Below are 22,979 nucleotides of genomic sequence, written 5' to 3' on the forward strand. Positions count from 1 at the left end.
ACTGCAGAGAGGCTGCAGGTCAGAGCCTCAGCTGCTGCAGCCCGAGCAGAGCAGGGCACGGCAGGGCACGGCAGGGCACGGCAGGGCACAGCAGGCACAGCAGAAACAGCAGGGCGAGCTGCCCCCAACCCCGCGGCCCTGGGTGTGCGGGAGGGATGCAGCAGGGCAGCAGCTGGCACACACTGCAGCAGCTCCCACAGCGCCCCCCTTCCCACCTGGAACTGGATCGAGGTTTGGCTTTAGATGGACTCAGTCCACACCTACAAGTGACAAAAAGCCAATGACACACATCACCAGGCTGAGAAATGTTTCTGGGCTGTGCACGTCTGTAACGCACAAAGAAGAGAAATCCTTCAATTTTATACCGATGTGAGGAGCTTTTTCTTTTCTCAGAGTAAAGGTAAGATAATTATACAAAGTCTTTTATGAAAATTCCTAGGACTGAGCCCTTTAGTGGAAGAAGCTGTGCCATAACAAAATATTATGGTATATCAGCTTTTTGGTTCTGTACGCCATCATGCAAGAGTTCAGAATTTAATTGATTCACACTTTTTTGTATTGACTACACACTTTTACACTGAATTGCAGCATTAGGCAATTAAGAATTACGTTGTCTCTAGCAATTGAAGGTGTTAGATGCAAATCACAGATACATAAGATTGGAAGAAACCTTATAAATGTCCTATCTCCACTGAGGAAGAATCAATTCTGTAGCACATTCTTGAATGAAGTTTGCCTGTCTTGTTCTTCTAAAACTTTGACAATGGGAATTCTTTGAGAAACCTCTTCAAATCCCGAGATATACTGAGAAAATGATGCTCTAACATACATTTCTCTTGCTGCAAATCAATTTTCATCTTTTTGTTGGCATGGAGACGACTTGATGTTTCTCTGCAAATCTTTTACACAGGTGAAGAATGCTACCAGGTCATCTCTTATTTTTCTTTTCTTTCTAGATTAAATAAATATAATCACTCCTCTTCCTCTTCTCTAGCTAATTTTGCTTTAGATTCTTTTCTCATAGTATTCCAAACTGGGTGCACAACCTGAATAATTAGTGCTGAGTAGCACAGAGTAATTATCCTCATATTCACTAGAATTACATTTGTTCAGCTCATGGGACAGTGAAGTCATTATGGGGGCGAATGTTTTTCCAGCAGCATTATACTGTTGACTCATCCTCGGTTCATGACTGACTGCAGGACCCAGAGCCTTGGCTCCAGTACCACTGCCTGGCCAGCTATTCTCCATCTCACACCTCTGCATTTGACTTCTCCCCCCTAAGAGGAGTCCCTTGCATTCTTTATTGAATTTGATCTTATTGATTTCAGAGCATTTCACCAGCGTAGCAAGATTGTTTTAAATTCTAATCCTGTTCACTAAAGTGCTCACAAAGCCTTCCATCTCAATGTCATCCACAAATTTTACCCTCCATACAAATCATTACTCCCATCCAAGTCGTTAATGAAGGCACTGAGTAAAACTGACCCCAGACAGACCCTTTGGGACCTCACTTATAGTGTTCCCCTGGTTTGACAGTGAATCATTGATAATTACTCTGAACGAGTGGTATTTCAACTACTCATGCCCCTACCAGACTGCAGAGTGATTTTAGCCTGGCCTATTTTCCTCTTTTTTTTTCTTTTTTCCTTTTTTTCCTTTTTTTTTTCTTTTTTTTTTCAGTTCGGCATAACAACGTCATGCAGGACTACATCAAGAGCTGTGAAAAAGCCTTCCTCACATCTGAGCTTGCCATATACCAGCAGCTAGGTCAGGGATGCCCAGTGTACACAGTTTATCCTTGCAGCATCCTTGCAGTTAGATTGTGCAACTACCCTTGCAGTTAGATTGTAGTAGATTGAATCCGCCTTACCTATGCAGGCAGCAGATGATCTAACAACACACAGCAGGGTTTTAACTGACCACCTTCCCCCAGACACAGTCAAAGGGTAGGGAGGGACTCAACAGTATGCAGGATCTTTGTAGCACTTGTCCAGTCAATCCAGCACCCACAGAAAGGGATGAACTTGTGCAGACATTGTTTTGAGGGGTGAAAACTTCTCAAAACAGAAGGGGAAAGCATGGCACCCCCCTGCATGTCTCAGAGACATCATGTCACCATCAGCAATAGGGGTAGGTGCCTATGGAACGAGGCTCTTTGTCCTAAAGAAGGGCTTATATCTATTTAATTGGATTTATTTGTCAAAAGTCTTTGTTGCCTCAGTGTATTCTGCATGTTTAGGAACAAAGTGTACTTGCTTCAAAATGTTTCTTAGTGACAGTCCTAGCTTGACTCCCCTGAAAGTTACCATTTTCTTAATTTTTGCCTTTTTAATGACAGGTACTACATTTATCCACTGAGATTTTTCTCCTAGCAGCTGTCAAAGATCATTGTTAGTGCTTTTAAGACTGCTACAGTGCTTTAAATTTGCCAGCGTAAAGCTCAGTGGATGACTTCTACATGCCTTAAATGTCTAAAAGGTTTTCTGTCCTTGATTTTGGACTTTTCTACACACCTGTTAAAATGAAGCATGCTAAATTTCTGGGTACCACCTTGTTTGTGACTGGAAACCACTGAACGTGTCAATCTTCGTGTCACCTCCTTTTATTTTCTTGTTGCCCACAAAGCAGTAGACCTTCCTTTGGCCTTCCCCCATTTCTAACATCCTTTCAGACTTGTCATTACAATTTGTTCCCTCTGACTCATTTTGTGCCTTTCTGCATCCTTCCTACTCAGGCAGCCTTTGTCCCTGTGTTCCTTTCTGTGCAGTTGCTTTTGTGTGATCCCAGTATTGTTTACTCTGCAAGGTGAACCCATAGTGCCAGGGCTCAGTGCAGTCACAAGGACAGAGGGGAGGCTGTTCACTCACACAGCATCTCCCTCACACACAACATAGTGTGCACACAACTGAAAAAGCTGTTCTAGCTTCTTTAGAGCCACATGTAGATGAATTCATAGATTTGTTATCTCTCAAGATCATACAGCTTCACATGTGCTTGTGTTTGAAGTGTGGGCTCCCATTGTTTCTAGTGTCTGCTCCCATAAATCACTGTCTTGTAACTATTTTAGGCAGGTACGGATACACCTGCTTACCACAAGGATAGTTCCCACTTTTCCCTTGTAGGTCTTAAGGCATTTACAAGGCACCACCACCTTTTCCTGCTGCAGGTGGATGTACAGAAAGGAAAGGGCTGTGCCAAGGGCAACACTCAGCTCAGATTGAGTTAGGAATTCAAACCAGTTGACAAGTCCCAATCCCACATTCTTGCATGCAGCAGCATCACAGGTGAACCACTGACTTCCCTCAGTATGTGTAGAGGTCTAGGTGATACACATGTAACTTCACTTCCCTTTTAAAATGCTGCATACTATTTAGCTGCTTGGCTCAGACTGCAGCAACGTGCTAATGAAGTCTCTGAAAAAAGTCTGTATATTGCTCCACAATATCATTACAATAGCCAGCTTGCAAACTCTTTAAAGTTACACTTTAGCATTTTCATGACATAGAACACAACAGCACAGTAATGCACCATGCAACTACAATAATGCAAATAACACTCAAACTCGCTTATACCGGCTGACAATAATTGTACAGCACAATGTTTTCACTCTCTTGAAAGCTGACTTCCAGCTCTAGAATGTATAATTTATTTAATATTAATTCCTAAAAGGGAATTAAATATTTTGCTATTGTAACTGGTGATCTTTGCAGTTTTATCCTCTCAGACAACCTGAAATCCAATTGTTTGAAAGAATACTGTTTGGTGAAAAATCACTCCGCTTCCTCACAGCCTCCTGTGGAATGCATTTGTCAGTCTTTCACACAGCTGCACTCCTCTCAGATTCCCTTCAGACCCATTATTCACTCTGGCAGACAGGCTGGACTCTCAGGGTGAGGGTGGGAGCCTGTTGGAGCTCAGCTGAGGAGCGGTCACACCGCAGCAGCGTTAAAACAACACAAGGCAGGTTCTCCTGGTGTCCCTAGCCATGAGTAACAGCCAGTCTCACTCACCACTGAAAACGTTCTGAACTCCTCTTGGAGTAGAGTAAGTCATATCTCAGAAGGTACTTTAGAAGTGGAAGATGTGAATAGTTTTATTTTGCCAGCAAATAAAGGTCTGTGGCAACTTCTAATACAGCGTGATGTCTCTGGAACTGCCATCACATTCTGAATAAAACTCATGCAACTACAACAAAGCTACTAATTTAGTAACAGACTTAATCACAATTCTAACTTCCAGGTCATTAAGAAAGCCCAATTAAACCCATAATCTGGTGCTAAACAGTCAACACAGTTTCCTTCTTCCAAGGAGCGCATAAATAAAATTATTAATGAAAAAATTACAGCGCAGAAAGTGGGGGTTTTTTCTGCCTGCTAAAATCTTTAATTTCTATGTAGCAGAAATCCTACTTCTTCCTTGTGACATCTCAGTGTTAAGCACTACATTTTTCCAGAGTGAAGAATGGACTTTATTCTCTGGCTGTAATGAGTCAAGGAAGCCACTAATGCACAGTGTCAGTATTTTTACCATTATTATCTGTATTCTGGCATTTCCGACGAGTCAAAGATCATACTAATGATGATGTATCCAAAGGCCCAGTTCAGATAATGTACCCAATGGAACAAATTCAGTTTACTATTTGATTTCACAGGTACTTAATCATACAAAATGATGCCTAGTTGGCACAGTGATAGATGAACTGAGGACAGATTAGATTTGTTAACACTGACATTAAGATCAGCACTGTCTAGTGTGATTCCTGCTCCCATCACACTCTTGGATGTAGGAGGTGTGATCTCTCATTCCTCAGCAGTGGGGGGATGTGAAATTAGGAACCCCAGAATCTGGCACTGAATGGTGGGAGTGCTGCTTGGTCAAAATATGTCATTATCATGTCTGTCATCTTTGTTGTAAGAGAGCCATTTCTGTTATCCAAGAGGAAATCAGCTGAGCGTGGAAAACCTGAGAGAACTGTTAGAGATCTCATGGTTTAATGTTACTAAATGCAGATTGTAGGAAAGACAGTAAAAGCCTTGGAAACTCCTTCATGAATTGGTGGCTGGAAAGAAGAGTGGGTCAATGTGTGATAGGAGAGCTTGTTTAGAAGTTGTGACAGAAAAAAGGTGTAGGAATGCAGGAACTATTTTGAACTTCAAACAGAACGACACCTAGTCATACCTGAGACACTTGCCTTGTGCTGGAAGGGAGCAAGACAAACCACACAGTAGAGGTGCAAATTAGACTTCTGTTTTTTTTATGGATGAGACACCTAAAAAACTCAAGGTGAAAGATAGTGGGGCAACTAGAAAAGAACCTGTTGTTAAATTTGCCCTAGAATTACATTTTAAGTTTAAATTACTTCCAGTCATTCCCACTTTCCAACCTTGTAATTAGAAGCTTGACCTTATGCCTGGCTGGATTGACACTCTAATTTGATTAATGTTTGTACTTGACTAGTGTTGATGACAAGCCCCGGTGAAGCTAATAAACATGAGAGTGGTTTGTGAGATAATCCAAATGCATCTATACAAAAGACCATAAAGAAGAGTTTTCTGGAGAAATGGCTCCCCAGGGTATTTATAAAGGCTCAGTACGTGGAATGTGCGGCTTTGCAGGTACAAAATTAATGGAGAGCAGGGGGATGTAGGGTGGGGACCAGAGTTTTTAGGTGTTTGCAGAAAGCAGCCTGCTCTCGTAGACACAGGCTCTCTGCAGGGGACAGAGGGCTGAAATACATCTCACAGTTGCAGGAAGCACTCAGACTGCTCCTTAACAGCCCTGCATTTCAATTTGTACCATCAGTGTGTCCATGAAACTGTCCAAAAGGCAGGATTTTCACTTTGCAGATGCTTCCCCTTTTGGTTTGGTTTTCATTTAGTTTTCATAAATTTCAAGCAAACCCAGAAACACGTTTTGCTCCTGCAAACTGGACATTCAATTAAAGCTTCACTTAGAATATGCTGATTTACTATGTACCCTAAACAAAACAACCTTCCTGATGTAGTAGTAGCTCTGTCAGGCAGGCACACTTTGTCTCAAAACTGCTAACCACACTTAGAGCATCATCAACTCCTTAAGTCTCGCTCCTGTGGTGCTTTGACAGGAATCAAAGCATTTTCCTATGGGAATTCTGCCTTCCATGTGACGACAGTTTGCTGAAAAGCAGCTTGCTAACTGTAGTCTCAATCCCCCTTGAAAACATTTGTTCTCCTGCCATGCACAGTCCATCCCAGTCAGGTCTGTGACCCGTGGAGTGGGGAGTCCATTGCTCACTCAGCCTTGGAAGGGCATGTTCCAGAGAATGAAAGATTAAGATTTATTGTGGAGAAACTGCCTATAAGTGCAAATAATTTAGCACTATGTTAAAACAGTGATTAATTTAGCCCATAATTTCAAGAAATGAAGCAATACTCCCTGACAAAGCCTCAAAGCTGTAATTTATAACAGCTCTCCCAGTTAGCAGCCTAGAGAGCCTGTTAATGTCTTCACTGGACTCCCTACTGAGCATCAAGGTCTCCTGGTATATTCTCCTGTGAGCTGTAAACAGAGATTTTAAGGACAGGTTCTCCTGTGGTCTGATCTGTTTTACATGTCACTCTTCCCTTTCAGTAAGGTTACTGACACTTAAACATCCCTGCTGGAACACAAGTCTTCCCTTACCTCATCATTACAGGGACAAAATCCCTGATTGCAGGCTCATTCATTTCATCCTCTGTGGTGCTGCCCTTCCCCTGTGTTCTTCTGTTATATTGTGATAATAATAATCAGCTTCCATGACTGATACAATCTGCAGACACAAAGACTTCCCTGCTGCCTTTCCCTCACCCACCACATCTCATTCCGAGCTCCCATTCCAACCTCAGTGTCCTCCATGACCTCATACCTTATGTCACCTGTTGTGTCACCTCTTATGCACTCCATCCCTCCCACGTTCCCAGTGTGTCTCACCAAGCCAGGGGATACCAGCAGGCCACTCTCTGTGGTACCAACTCTGCCTGAATCACAAGTCCACCCTTTTCTCACCTCTCCTTCCCACTGCTCCAGCAGTGTGAGGAGGCCAGTACTCAGAAAGTGCTATCAGAGTGAGAGTCCAGCATTGCCGGCGCCTTTCTCTTAAGACTTGTAAAATGAGGATTACTATGCTTAATGTTTGCATGAAGGAGGGGAGTGTAATGCCCTAGCTATCTAACCAGGCATGCTTGAGCCTCCAGTGTGATCAAACCTTCCCCTTTTCATTTTCATGTTTACTTGGGGTTTTTTTCCTAGTCAGAAATGCAGTCTCTTCATGTTGCTTTCAGATTGGACAAAGCATCATCATACAGGACTGATGTAGAAGTATCCCAAAAGCCTTCAGCCTTCCTGGCACCCTGTGATTAGGAGCATTTAGGCCATTAAATATTATCCCAGCTCAAGATTTTAAGTATGCAGCCAAAGAGTTATACATATTGTTCTTTTTGTTAAGTGGATGGGAAAATCTGTGAAAACTGAAGATGAAAAACCCCACCCAACTTCCAAATGTTGTTGCTTTAAAGACCATGCATTGCATTTCTAATGCAGATAGTTAGTTGTGTCTTATTTAAAGGTGCTGATGGTTGAAGATGAAAGGAAACCTGAGGCTGCTACTCTGAAAGGTGCTGAATTTTCCTCTCAGGTACCTGTGTGTTAAGCCTACATGGTTAATCCCTACGGTTTATCTGACCAGTTAGGAGAAGATAAGTGGGTCACAGAAACCGGGCGCTGGAGACCATTTCTCCAGCAAACCTTCTGCGCACATTTAGAGAACCGCAGGATGAGCAGAAGCCTTTGCTGCTCGTCACTCCCCGCAGCCGGGCTCCCCGATGTGCTCGGAAGCTCCCGCACACCCACCCACACGCCAACCTCGGCTGTCAGCAGCGAGCCGCGCTGGAGCCAGCGTGTGCCCCGCCACCGGCACTGGCACCGGCCCCGGCCCCGGCAGGACACGGCGGCTCCCGGGGCAGGGCTGCACCAAGAGCTCTTCCCCCGATAGTCCCGGCCGGCCGTGCCGCTGCCCAAGTTGCGCTCCGCTCTGCGCCCTGCAGCGGGAGCGCCGGTCGGGCTGGCGGGGGCAACAGGGGACGCTCGCCCGGGGCTGGGACCCACAGCGGGGACCCCCGGGACCCCTGCCCGGGGCTGGGACCCACAGCGGGGACTCCTGGCCGGGGTTGGGACCCACAGCGGGGACCCCCGGGACCCCTGCCCGGGGCTGGGACCCACAGCGGGGACTCCCGCCCGGGGCGGGGTGCCTTCCCCGGTGCCTGCCACACGCTGCGGCACGGAGCGATCGCCCCCCACCCGGCCGGCTCGGGGCAGCGCTGGTTGGGACGCGCGGGTTCGGCGCCGTGAGGGGCCGGCACCGTGCGCATCCCCCTCCTCGCCCGCTCCTGAGGGAGCCGCGGCGTCGCGCCCACCTCCTCCCGCGGACAGGCCCCGCCCCCCCGGAAAAGGGGATGACATCATCCCTCTGCCCCCGCTCGCCCCGCCGCTCCCCCGGCCCGCCCGCCGCTCCGACAGGGATGGGGGGGTCCCGTCCGCACCCCCTTGGCGGAGCCGCGCTCTCGGGGGGCCCGGAGGGGGCTCCCGGCCCCGCCGCCCGGCCTCGCCCCTGCCCCACGCCCCACTACGTCATCCCTCCCACCGCCCCCTCTCCGCCGGTGCTGGCGGGGGAGCGTCTCCCGAGGGGAGCGCCGGGGCCGGGCAGCGGCTTCGCGGCGGCTTCAGGCGGCGAAGGGCGCCGGCGCACCATCGCGGCGCCGGCGCGGTGCGGCGGGCGCGGCTGCGCATCGCGGCGGGGCGGGCGCGGCGGGCGGGCGGCGGGGCAGCTCCTGCGCTGACACCTGCAGCATGTGCCAGGAGCTGCAGCGGCAGCGGCCGCCTCTGCCTCTGCGCGGCGCGGCCGCCCCGCTCCGGCGCCGTGCGCGGCGGCGGCGGAGCAGGAGCAACTCCCGCTCCTCCCGGCGCGTCCCTCCTCCTGCCTGGCACGGTGTGCCGGCGGCGGGTGCACGGTGACCTTACGGAGCGTGCATTACCTCACAGGTAAATATCAGCTGATCCGCCCCGGCGGCGGCGGCGGGAGCAGGCGGCGGCGGGAGCGCACGGAGCCTTGCCGAGGTAGCGATGCCGAGCGGGGCAGCGGGTGCGAGGTGCCGGGCGGGGGGCGCCGCCGCCGCCTGTTGCCGTGTGCCTGTGCGGGGCGGGGGGCGCCGGGGGTTCCCCATCGGCACCGCGGTCAGGGGGTGCGGGGCGGCCTCCGGAGGGTGGGCCGGGCGGGGGGCAGCCCCCCTGTCCCCCACCCTCCCGGGGCCGCCCCCCGTGGGGTCGCACGGCGCTCCCGCCCGTCCCCAGGCGCCGCTGGGGCGCTCCCGGCGTGCGAGTGTGCACAGGCATGCGGCACGGCACTCGCTCCCTGTCGCCCACCCAGGCGCTCCGTGCAGCGGGTCCCGGGCTCCCCGGAGACCACCTGGGGACCCGGTGGGCTGTCCCTGCTCGCCCGCTGTCGCCTCTTGCAGCCGGCTGAGGTAAAAGTGACGAAAGGACGGCGCCCCGCAGCGCGGCAGCGACTGCCTTTACCTGTGCGTTCGCCGGCTCCCTGGCAAACTTTGGTGCTGGGCGGTGAAAACCTCGATCGTTGCAGCCAAACTGGCTTGTTCCACACTCCCATGCTAGAAACCAGCTACCACCCCAAGTGAAATACTGCTGGCGACCGCCGAATCGGGTACTCAATCACTGGATCCACTTCCCAGCATGGGTGATGTTTTAGGTAGTACTTCAGTAGTACTTTAAACATGGGTGGGAAGCAGTGTGGTCTGGTAATCTTTGGTAGTTACTGGTGACCCAGATGTTAAAAGGAGAGATTCAAGTATATAAGGAGCATCACAAATTTGGTGCTAGTAGGCTTTCAATATATTGTGTAGTGTTTGAAGTTTTGTAACTTGCTGTTCAGTTCTGAACGCTGTACCTCTGCTTCTCTCCTTGTATTTTGGATGTAGAAGTATTTTAATGATGGGGGTAAAGGCATGGATTCTGTGGTTTAACAGTGTCATTAGCTATGGAGCTGTTTCCATAACTTTTACCTGGATAGCAGGTTGTGTCTCACACCTGTGACTGCCACATGACCAGACTAATAAAATTATGGCAACCAAAGAGTAGTAAGTGCTAGGTTTTTAAGTCACCCTGGTTTCTGGTTGTCAGAGAGTAAGTGAGCATGAGATAAGAGCCAATGCTATGTCTATTTTAAGTTCATGTCTTTATTGCGCTCCTCAAAAGAGAATGATCCTACTGACACATTTTTGGGTTTCACCTTCCTGTTGCAGTCAAGGTCCTGCATTTATTCAAAGTCTGTATTCATTGCAGTGGACAGTTTTGTGGGTTTTTGTGGATTTGGTTTTTTCTTTTTCATAAGACAGAGGTAAAACTCAAAGAACTGAACGCCTCAGAATAAATCTTGCCTTCCTGTACAAAAGCACACATATAGTACCATCTCCTGCCTTGACCTCTCAGTGGGATGTCAGTGTAGTCAGAATGAGATGCTATCGTCTTGCAGTGGTGGTAGTAAATACAGAATTACATACGTGTGCCCTCTGCCAGCACAAGCAAGTGGATGGTTTGTGCATGTAATGCTCAGTATGTGTGGATCCCCAGTGGTGTGTAACCGTTTCCACAAGCAGTTTTCAGGGTGTTACTGGTTGTGTGCACCAGAGCCCAGCATGGCTGAACTGTGCAGGATCAACCATCATAGATTCAACAGTCTCTGCAGAGTAGCTCAGGACCCAGTTCTGGACAGAAACCTGTCGCAGTGATCTCTGTGTTCTACAGTAACCCACTGATTCTGTGACTGAAAAACAGACAAAAAGCACAAGGTACATTATGGTAAACTGCTGGATACCAATCCCTTAACGTTTAGAGCAAGGTGAAGGATGAATTGTTTTGTTTGGCTTTTGAAGGTTTATTATACCTTTATTAATTATTTCCTTGTTTTCCGCAGTTCTATGCTGTCAGACTGTAGATTGTCTCCTCTTACACATTTTGCCCAGTATAAATCCATTCAGAATTGCCTGTAAGGGTCAGCACTGATATAACATCCATTCCAGGCAAATAATCACATATAATTGCACTGAAATCAATGAATATATACAGACATGAAGCTGTGAGAAGAAAATGGGCCTCATGGTGTTTTATATTTCTATAGTTGAAAGCCAAAAATAGCTGTCGTAAACACTGTGTGTCCTTTTGGAAGAAACAGTCAATGCCTACCTTAGAGTTGTTCAAAGTTTCTTGTGTTTCAGCAGCCTTGGGTTAGAAAAGTGAAAGCAGCAGTCTTGCAATGAGAACTTTTTCAGAGAAACTTTTTGTTCCAGTAGCTAATCTCCTTCTTAATTCCATGTTGTTAATCTTAGCATGCCCATGTTGACACTATTAACATTTGGAAAGGACTACTTTCTCAAACAGGGTTCCTTGAGTGTTCTTCCAGGTGTACTAGGGTTAATTCCAATTACTATATTTTAAACTGCTGCTCTTTGCATTAGTTATATATATTCCTATCTGTAGGCTTAACAACAAGATGCAAGTGGTATGGAATGTTACATTCCAATTAGTTTTGCAGTGCAAATGGGGATTATAGTTGATGGGTAGGTCTGACATGTACTGCATGACTTGTCATGTTTTTCCTGGAGAGAGGGGAGCCTTGGGTCTGAGTCACCATGGAAGAACATGGAGCCCCGTAGGCATAAAACTGGTGCAGTGGAGTGATGAGTCAGATCTCTTATCTTGAATTTCAGTATTATGTGCTATTCATGCCTCACATCCATTGTGCACCTAGGCAAGTAACTAACAGGCAGAAAACTCACCTAATAGGACCTCTGACTCGCCTTTTCTTTGCAAAGTTGGTCCTACTTCTATGGAAATAAAAGGCTGCTGGTTAGGATCATGTAGGAAATCATGGTGTATTAACCTTTGGAGCAAATCAGCTCTGCCAGGCTATACCCAGTCATTTCTTACATTGTTTCAAGTCCATGTAATACAACCTAATACTTAAATTTTCACTTTTTGGGCTTTAGAGTTCAACCAGCTTTTTCAGACTTCTAGAACTGGATAAAGAATAGCAGAGTAAGAGCAGTGTTGCATCTTCATAGACCCCAGCATTTGTTAAGCTAAATGACTTTTCATGACCATTGCTGTGGAATGTCAGTATTGTTTCTTTTTCCACAGGAAACTGATATAACTGCTAAGCTAACAAAAATAATTGATAATTCTTAGAAGTGGTAGCCTCAGAAATATGTTAAACAGCAAGAGTGAAGATTTGCCCACGCAGCTGTTTTTGGAAACAAAACAAAGCCCTACATCAGAGGTGTCTTCACTTAGACACTTACTGTGAACTTCCTTGAATAGCAGTCATTAATAACGCTATCTTCTCAAGCTAATGGAGCATGAAGGTTCCTTGATTTATAATCATTTGGGAGCAGATGCTTGAAATTCTGTCCACTTACACAAACAGCACAAGAATGACACTTTTGCTGAAAATCGGTGGGAGGCAGGGGGAAATTATGTGTGGGACTATCAGAATGGCTTGAAGAGTGTAATGCAATGTCTCCCTCTCCAATGTCATTACAAAAGCTACTAGAGGGACTGTGTTTGGAAAAAATTACATGAGGTTTCTGTTTGAAAATTGTAGCAGAACATTATTGATCTGTATATTTTTAATCTCCTGTGTGTAGCCAGTTACCATATTGTGATTGCTGCAGATGTTAGTGCTGGTTTTGGGGTAGGGGGTGTGTGTGTGTTCACGGTCTTGCAAAAAAGAGCTTCTGTCTTCTCACATTGCCTTAAATTGGGAAACTGTTACAATGAAGACATATGGAAAACCATATAGGAAAGATGTGCAAATTTAGATCTAAATTGTACAAATTCCAATTAAAGCATAAATGCTTCATCTGTTTTTAAGTTAGATGCATCTATTGTATTCTTTAGCTGTGCAGATATCTAGTGTCACTTGTGGAGAAATCAGTGCAGGCAAGGTTTAGTGGTCTCAGCTACTGAGATAAAATGCCAAGCCACTTGTAAGAACTTGGAATTTTCAGTGGTCTTTGTGTGCTGATGTGGAGATGACCAAATCTGAGACTAATTGCCCTGATGCTGTTCACTTCAGTAGAGCCAGGTTTTTGACCTGCTGCTTAAGACAAACAATGTCTGGGGACATGTGTTTTGTATGGGGCAGAATCCTTCCCTCAATTACGATGACATAAATCCAGTCTTTGTGTATTTTCTCCATCCCACTGAAGAGAGAAGGAGATCACAACTGTTCGGTTTACCTGTGGCATATCCACAGCTGCTGCTGGGGACTACACTTGTTTCATGCAGAGCCTGTACTATAAAATGTGTGACGTCATCTCCTCTTGGAAGCTCTGTATTTGTACTGATTATGTGAGAAGCATCACTGACAGTTCACATGCCTGTGCATATGCCACAAGGACCCAGAGGGAAATCCTGAGCCCTACCTTTTATTGTACAGAGGCTGCTGCATTTTTATAGGTGTGCTCTCTCTGTATAGGCAGAACAGCCTGTAAAGGGAAATGCAGCGATTTCTATAATTGTTCAAAAGAGATTACAACTTGACAGAATTCCATCCTATAACATACAAAGTACAAAAATAAAGGCTCTTTTCAGTTAAATCTTTCACCAGATTGATGTCAAGAAGCAATGCAGTATCTCAAATGATTTGGTCTTTTTTAATCTTCTTAGCTGGAAGAGATGTCAGAAGAGCCATTCAAAATTGAAGTAGAAGATACATGTGGAATTTCCTCATGTAGTGGTCTGGATGTCTGCTTATTTTGCTTAAGAAGAAATTCAGACTTCAGAGGCACACTTGATTTTCTTTTCTCTTGGTGCTGACAAGCTCTGCCTTGGCTTAGTTGTTTAAAGAGGTAACAGCAATTAAAATGTCATGTGACGGAAATGTCTATAAACTGTTTTGTGATGTAATTATCATAACGTAAGATTTTTCTGACCTGATTAAAATCAACAGGGAAAGGAAACTTGCAGCATTGTCTCTAGCTTTTCAAAAGTTCAGCTGGGACTTCTTCCTGACCACTGAATCCTCACACAGTGGGTGTGAGTGGAGGCTCATTTAACTGGTAAAACTCCTCCATAGCAGAGTTCGATGATGTTGATTTAAATAAAAGCATGATATAATTTTGCCCTTGGGCATTCCTGGGGAGCAGAGGAGCTGCTGGTTTAGTGCCAGAATTTGCTTGTCATGCTTAGGGGTGAATAGACCCATTGACTAGTGAGACCACATTGAACTGTTCATCTTGGCTCATGCAGGGAGGCGGAGCTGTGTTTGCATCCCACTTAACACCAGTGAGGGTGGGATAAGCTGATTCCAGCCATGAGGAATAGCCACATTGAGAGGTTCTAAAGCAGGGTTCTAGTGGCCAAGTTCACAGCTGACTGGAGGAAAAGAAAAGCAGAAGATAACATGCCAGGAAATGTTGCATTATTATTGTCATTGAGAGATTAAAACCCCAATGCAAAGCATGACCCACCTCTCTTCACGCAGTGCAAGTGTAAAGGTGAAGGTCAGCTTTAAACAGAAATGTGAACAGGAGCAGCATGTGCAAGATGATCCTCCTGGAAAGATCTGGGCTGAATTGAAATCTGATGCATGTAGGTCTGATCTTGACTACTGGTTCCTGGGCAGCTGGAGTTACTCAATTTGTCTGCACGCGTGTGGAAGGAGCTGCCTTTTGTAGGCCATTTGTCTGTGCCCTTACGCCACACAGAATTGCTCTGTATAGTGGCTATTTACATCTATTGAGTCGTCTCACAATTACCCTGTTGTACTTGATTGGTGCCAAAGTCAAAGTTAAGTGATGGCTGGCCTGTGCTCAGCCACAGCAGCATTGTCCGCCATAATCACCTCCACAAAGTAGGATCACAGTCTGAAGTACCAGTCAGCTCTCTTTTCTTTCCCCTTTGAAATCTTCTTTGCTTTGGCATGTGTGCCAATGGTCGTGCTCCCCTGGTGTGCCACAGAAATCTGAGTGGCACTGGGAGGCTTTGGTCCCTGCAGAAAGGAGGGCTCCTGGCTGCCCACCAAAGTCCATCACCGCCTGACAGCTCTGCTTCAGCAAAAGGGACCGACCAATGTCCTGGTGGGCACGGTGCCAGCCTGGCAGATGGGCTCCGTGTGGGCAGCCAGCAGAGCACATACATGTGTGTAGATGTAGATAATTGTATGGATGGGCATAATAAACAGGCATCTCTGCAGTTTGGAAAAAGCTGCCCAAGTGAACGGCTGCGTAGCAAAGCAACGAGCCCAAAGAGAGACTTCTTTTGGACAGGGGGCATGCCAGAGTGCTCAGAGGAAGGATCTGTGCTTTCCTTGTTGCTCTCTGCTTGCAGTTCTGCAGATTATGTAATAAACAAAGGAGGCTATTTAGTCTTTTGAATCTAGGCACTCTTGTAACAACTGGGAATGTGGAAAATGACACTTCACTGAAGTGAATTTCCTTACAAACCACTTGGAGCTTGCTACCAGCTCTGATTCTACCAACACAGCTACTGGTACAGCGTGAGATCAGTGAGAATTTGTGCACGCGATACTTTTTGTTTTGAATTGTGTTCTAAAGCGTGAAGTACTAGAGTCAACAAGAGTTGTGTGGAAATCAGTTGTCAGTACAAAATGTACCAAACTGTCTTCGTAGGTGATAGCTTCCAAAATCTTTGCGTAGTTAGCTAGACTCCTTAGCTAAGCCCCTTCCATGGAAGGCAGTCAGCTAACACATGCTGGCCATATATTATTTGATAGTTAAATATGTAGAATTCTTTCGAAGACATTAACATTAGCTGCATCTCTGCAGAAAGGACATAGGAAAGCTAGGTGACTTGAACTTGTCTGCACATGGATTTGATTGCAGAAGCCCATCTCCCTAATTTTATAGATGTGATGCTGGAGAATCACCTGGCCTTGCTGTCTTAGGGCACACAGGTTTCTTGCTTGAAGGTCCAGCTCTTACTAGGAGAGAGCACTTGTGGATTGCAGGATGAATAGCATCACATACCCAGCTGGAAATTGCCATGGTCTTCTCTTAAAACTCTGGAAGGTCTGTGGATGCAGCTTTTTTGAGCTGGTAAGGCAAACCACGGATCTCTGATTTCTGGCAAAATCCGTAATGAGCTCCGGATACTCTCAGTGTAAAAGTAGAGATTCAGCTTTATCTTTCTAGGATCCTTAAGTTAGATTATCTGGAATTACTGGGATAAGAAAAATCTTTTCTCAAATCCTGGAAATAAATGACATTTGCCAGATCTAATACAATCCCTTTATGCTTAACCCAAAGACATGGCAACTGCCTGTTTGACTCCCAAATCAGGTACTGCTGATTTCTAAGTGCACACAGTTCACAGAGAAATATTGCAAGCCAGCACATTAAATGCACTGGGACAGACCTGGGGAGTGTGTTTTGGCTTAAAGAGCGGGACGAGGCTTTTGTTGGGGACTGACCTACCTGGCAAGGTGTCCAAAATGAGTGTGAGGAAAACACTGTTCTGAAGTGGGGAAATAATGAGGTAATTTCTTAGGGCATGGATTTTAAAAAAATGATTAAAACTTCTGCAGGTTTCAGAGGCAGGCATTTGCTCCTGTAATGGAAATGATAACACCATTCCAGGTCTGGGTATGATGTCTGACGTGTAAACACACTTTTATTAACTTCTTATTCTTTTTTTTAGGCTTCCAGACATGTTTATCATGTGACTCTGCTCATTTTTTCCCTTCTTAAATATTAACCAGAACAAGCAGTTTGATGGTGGTGTGCACTAGTTAACGGGAACTACAGAAATTTAAATCCCCTGTGTTGGAATTCTGCAAGTTTTGACACATTTAATCCCTCTCTCCTTAGCCCACATCGGCCATTTCCCTTTGTGCAGGCTAGTAGGAATACAGCCTTTAAGTCTCAAGAGGTTTTTATCAGTTTCTTATCACTTGCCTTCAGCTGCTTCTGGTGGGACTGTTAGAAAAACACAGGTGTAGTCCTTCAAAGGACTGGGAGAGGACAAAGGGATAGGAAAACAGGATGCAGGAGGAGGAGGTGGGTTGTTAAAAGGGGAAAGTGGGATGGAGAAGAATAGTGCGTGAAAGGAGAAAAAAAATGCAAAAGGGAAGGGTAGAAGAAAAAAAGCCTGAAAACAGCAAAAAGAAAAGAAGGAAGGAGAGGAAAGGAGAAAAAAACCCCAACCAGATCATCTGGTAAGAAGGATGTACTGTGTTAATTTAAATTAGTACATGCTCCAGCTAGGTTCCTTTTCTCTTAACATGACAGAGCAGAACTGATTTTTGCAAAGGCTTGTTTGGCAAAGAGTCTCATTTGACCTTACAGGACTACTTTCAGGAGGAATTCTCTCGAGAGGAGCAGTGTGAGCAGTAGCAGGGTCAGTTTGCTGGGTTTTTCAAGCCCACAGCCAGGACATTGGAAGCTGAACTGCATCAGGCCATGCTCTGTGTAACCTTCTGCAGAGAAAGGTGATACACGCTGTAAATACTGCAATATTAGAGTGACTCAGAAAGTAGTCCCTGTTTCTCTAGACAGATGCAGAAGATTTTAAAGCAGTTTTTGTGAACACTGTGTTTCTTAAAAGGCACTTTGCTAATTTTTCCTTCATGACTGCTGTTTATCTAGTCATATCAAGACTCAAATGATTATGGACAACTGCATGGAACTTTTTTGCACAGAAAAGGTACACAATATCTGTTGTACACGGTAGTAACATAAAATGCAGCTACTTTGTACATTTCTCTGCATTAAGCATTAGCCAGTCATCCTTAAGCAGAAGGAGAGGTTTCACCTTCATGTTTTGGTGAGAGGTATGTTTCATTTGTCCCATTGTGGTGGTGCTTCTGTATTTCCACAAGGAAAGCTAACTTTCTGATACCTTGGGAGCCCCATATTATCCCTATTTGCATTTACTCGTAATTGTTACCTATCTTCATTTTGAAGATAAACTGGCAGAAAGATAATTATTCTTGCACAGTTTGTGGGGTTTTTTTTCTTTCAGCATATGAAAGCACATAGCAGGGATTACAAAACTCTCTTGATTTGTTGTAGGCAATCAGACTTTTGATTGTGCACTTGACTATCAGAACAAATTACTTCTTTACCATAAGCTCTGTGCCAAATAATGAATGTAATGTTAGTGGGCTTAGTGAAGCAGTGGGTTATATTACAGTGACTGCAAAGCATGAAAACCTACTGTGTCTTTCTGTCATAAAAAGGCCCTGCCTGTGCTGTAGATCCTGTGAAGAATTTGTAGAGATACTTGAAAGGATAAAACACTGTATAAATTCCTAAAGTTCAAAGAGAAAATACCACTCAGGATAAAAAAAGGGAGCTTAGCCCAGCAGCAGCTTAACCATATACGACAGATCTGGTGCTAAGTCCTGCGCCATCAATGCAAATGCTTCTGGAGTTCACCAAGTAGCCACATGGAAAGACTAGAAGAAAGGCTTTGAGGATACTGACCTGGGGAGAGGGGTAGAAATAAAAGGCACATGCTTCCCAATAAATGACTCTTATTCTCTGGGCAGGGTGCAAACAGGGAGGGTTTAAGAGATGTGCACAACTAGATTTGTATTGCATTTCCTGTGAAAATTGCTTTTGAAGGCTTTAATGTGTTTGTCTGTATTTCTGTGCAAGTATTATGCTATAAATAAAATTGGGAACCAAGTAAGTTGGGCATCTTGCTGGAATAAAAGAGGGAAAGGTCACACCAAGCCTAAACAATGTTTTTGAGTATTGAGAGTTAAAAAAAAAATCATGAGCTATGCCCTCCTTTGGTTGCCATATAATGACATGAATATTTGATCAAACCAGATCACACTTAGGCCATGAGGGTAATCAAAAATGCAGTGAGAAGGCTGGTTTAGAGGTCACGCTACTTCTGGATACTTCCCTTTGACCTTCAATTGCCTCTATACATGTCCTGGACCCAGCTGTTTCCCTTTCTTGCCAGCTCCACACAGAAACATCCCATGTTACAGTCATGCCTCACGCTGGCCTCCCTCCTTCCCCTGCAGCTGCTTCGGTCTCCTCTTGTCCTCTGCAAGCCCAAGGATCCTCTCCTGTCCTGCCCATGGCACCTGGATTTAAGCTGCTCTGTCTTAACCACTGCTGCACATTGAGTGAGGATGGCCTGTGAATATGCAAACCATCTCAGTAATTATTTGCACTGCTTGTCTCACAGAGTGACACAAACCCTGGTGGCTTTGGCAGGTTGCTGTCACCGTAAATGTGCAAGGACAGCTTGTACAAGTGTCCAAGGAGAAGGATGACACAACAGTGTTTTAGCAGCTCTGCTGGTACCAGGTTTCAGACTTTGTACCCGGCACTCAGTCTTGTTTCAAATAGTGAAGATAAGAAGTGATGTTCTACCTGGAACACCTTAATGTTAAATAAAATGAAACAGACACATTTTGTTGTTATCATATTACAAAAGTTCCCATACCTTCTTGGTGGTTTCTCATGAACAGCTCCTCACAGCACATCCAACAAAACCCCACCTGTCTCCTCACCCAGCTAACCCACTCTTTTTTAGTACTCATCCTTATTGGGCACAGCTGTGGCCTGTTAAGGGCAGGCCTGTTCCTAATCTTTGGTGATTAGTACAGCTGCAACTCCTCAGGTGTGAGACTACCTTCTGCACTATCTTTATTTTCTTACATTCTATCTCTCCACAACATTTCATGCTAAGTGCAGTCCTAGGAAAGTAGGTGTGAGGTTGTAGTCCCTGCTGTGAGATGAGCATGTTTGTTACAGGCCATATTGTGGCTTTCTGGCCCTTCCCGGTGACCACAGGGGTAGAAATGGTTCATACTGCCTTTGTTTGTCCATAGGAAAAGGAAGAAAGATGGAGCTGCATCTCTGTTCTGAAGCTAAAGTACAGGCTAAAGGTATTCTTTTTTTCCCATGGATTTAGGGTTTTTTTAGGAGACTGCAGCAGTGTATTCTAAGCAGTCACAGGAGCTTTAATGACAGCTGTTTTGCTTGAAAGCCTGTATCTGTCAGTGTCAGTAACATGGTTTGATGTAATCCTTCGGATTTCCTCATGTTTAAAAAAGCTGCAGTCTTCTTTGCCTACCAAACCACATTTAACAGTTGAAATTTTAGCAGTGAATATTTCTAAAACCTGCCATTTTGTATATACTGTGTTTGATGATCCTACTGTTAATGTATTTTTAATACATCTCTTACCTTAATCTGAACATCCAGTTAAGAACATGAATGAAGAAAATAGGGTAGTTTGGAAGAAAAAGAAACAGAAATAAAATAATACTAGCAGAAACCTCAGCAGTCCCATATGTCTATGCCATTTGCTGCTCAAAACCAAGGAAAAAGATTTAAAAACAAAGTTGTCTTTCAGAGCAGACCTTCTGCCAATGAGTCAATGTCATCTCACTACTCAGGTGTCAAGAAGGTTTGTCCTTGAAACCCAGATTTCCCTTACATATACTGACATGTGTTTTGCAAGACCTTGAAATTACACAAGGGAAGGAGAGCTGGAAGCTGCTGCCGTAGCTACAAATGGTCACAGTTATCCCATGAACCTTCAATTCCCTGAGCTCTGGGGCTGCAGATGGGAAGCCTGGGGCTGCAGGCAGGGCTGGAGGGGCTGCCCCTTTGGCCGGGTGGGGAAGTGCAGGTGTACCACTGAGGGCAGGATGCAGACGTTATCCTCCTTTTGACATCACCAGCTGGGCTGTTGCTCACTTTTTCTTTTTCTTTTTCTTTTTCTTTTTCTTTTTCTTTTTCTTTTTCTTTTTCTTTTTCTTTTTCTTTTTCTTTTTCTTTTTCTTTTTCTTTGTGGGGATATAGGACCTGACCTTAGCACTCCTGAGTTGGCTATTAGGAAATCAACCAGGGCACTTGAATTAACTGCTGTTTTTTTTCCAGAGGATTCTCTGTGGCCTCTGCTTAACAGAGAGAAAAAGTGATGTTGTCCCATTACATCCTAATTTGTTGAAACCAACATGCCGAGCTACAAAGAAACTTGTTACCCAGTATTATCAGAATCTAGCTGGATGATTCTCAGGAAGCTTTGGGAGGGGGGAAAAGGTGTTTGGTTTTTCATGGTGGTATTCTTCCTTTCCTCACTTTTCTTTGTTTTAACTTCTTTCTGCTGAAATGACAGTAGAGCTTGCATGTTGCTGTAGTTAGCTCTTCACACATCCATTTCCATTTAAGCAAGATACTGGACCAATCTACATTTTTCATGTGGTCTTCAAACGCAGTGATCAAGAACAATGTGTTGCTTTGTTTGCAAAACCCCAAACCAAAAGTTTATCACTTCCTTATCTCTGACAGCCTCACAGCAGTGGAACTTCCTGAACCTCTTGCTCTCTGCTTGGCTAAGTCCAAAAAAATCCCTTGTTAACATGGGGTTAAAAATTCATTAAGAATATATTTGCTCTTTATGCTTTACCTTAAATTGTATTATACTTTTATTTGGAAAGAGCACATCAGTGATTGGAACATAATTTAGGAAGAGTTTTAAATGGTGTTAGAGTGTTTGAATTGAAGCTCCTGCATACACTCATACACAGTCCTTGAATTATGAAAACATTTGTTAGTGCTTGTTATGTGAGCAGTGTGGCTGGAAGCTCAGACCTTGAAAAGGCCTTTACTATTTTTTTCACAGCTTATTTTTCAGAGTTTATTCATTTTGTTTCTTTTTATTTTTGTTTTTAAAGAAGATGATCCTCCCCTACCCTCCTAGAGCTGAGTGTTTGATGTGACTTTGTTTTGGAAAGTGGTAACACCCACTTGCATACTATTTGTGAATTGTCGATGTCATTAGATATTAAGGTGTTTAGCTTGATTTGGAAATACAAGGTTCTGCTCTGTGTTGTCTGTGCATCTGCATTAACAGTCTCCTAGCTGTTGTGTTTTTCTCCTTGGTAAGTATTCCTAGCAGCAACTCCCACAGCAGTTCCTTCTGAAACTTCAGCATTTGTAACTGTACTGTTACCACTGGCTTTTTTAATATTCTATTTTTAAATCTCCCTTTTAAAAACAAAATACATGGAATAGTTATCAAGAAATGTAGCAAAAATCCTACCCTAGCTTCTAAGCCTGTAAAGCAAAATACAAAGCAGTACAGCCAATCTGTGCCTTCTCATACAAAAGGAGAATGTAACACACAATCTAGGCAGTAGATCCTGAGCTCCAGAAATTCATACAGCTCCAGTAAAGTCACTCTTAAGGGAATCTCCTATGACTGTTCCCTGTGTGTTTCCTGTGAAATGTCCAGTGCATACACTGGGGTAGGATCAAACCACAGCTACACCAGAGAAGAGAAATAGGTGCCTGAAGATGTACAAACATGCATGTCTACAAAGGTGAGGTGACAGGATTTCTTAGCATACTGGGGAGAGTTGGTGAGGAAGGAGCCAGTGGTAATAGAAAAAAATAAGACAAAAAAAGTAAGGAATGAACAACAGGCTTTCTGTAATTACTTGTAGAGTGTATCACAAAAGCACAACTGCAAAGAGTAAGTCAGTGTCCTAAGAACAAGAACTGCAATGGTCAGTCCCTTTCAAATGGTGTGGAGTCCATGCCTGCCTTAATCCCAGAGACTTGTTGCAGTAGGGGGGGAGCTTTTGAAATCCATGAATTGTTCTATTCTTTTGTAACTGGAGTATACTAAGTCAGCTCATAAGTCAACCAGTGTCTCACAGTGGGGCTTTTAAGGTGGGAGTTTATCCACTGTTTTATTTACCAGCCATATTTATTTGGCTTTAGTATTTAACTATTGCATTCCCAGATAACATTGGTCACTGCTAAAAGTAATGACTTGGTTTTTTCAGATTTAAGTGTATTTAATAACACTGTCAAATAGCAAATGTTTCTATTTCTGTCAGTACACCTCCTTTTTAGCTCTTGCAGCCTAAGTAGGAAAAAATGCTATAA

The 22,979-nt window shown here is 44.7% G+C and overlaps 1 protein-coding gene across 1 annotated transcript in view; it reads left to right on the plus strand.

Annotated features, from left to right (window-relative positions):
- Positions 1-8,832: 8,832 nt before the first annotated feature.
- The window catches only part of DTNA (dystrobrevin alpha), a 223,754-nt gene continuing 209,607 nt past the window's right edge, over positions 8,833-22,979 (plus strand). Inside the window, exon 1 of the mRNA XM_059484235.1 lies at positions 8,833-9,057. The gene's annotated coding sequence lies outside the window, so the exon portion shown is untranslated. The remainder of the gene's footprint in view (positions 9,058-22,979) is intronic.

Source organism: Ammospiza nelsoni, chromosome 1, assembly GCF_027579445.1.
Source record: "Ammospiza nelsoni isolate bAmmNel1 chromosome 1, bAmmNel1.pri, whole genome shotgun sequence".
Classification (NCBI taxonomy): Eukaryota; Metazoa; Chordata; class Aves; order Passeriformes; family Passerellidae; genus Ammospiza; species Ammospiza nelsoni.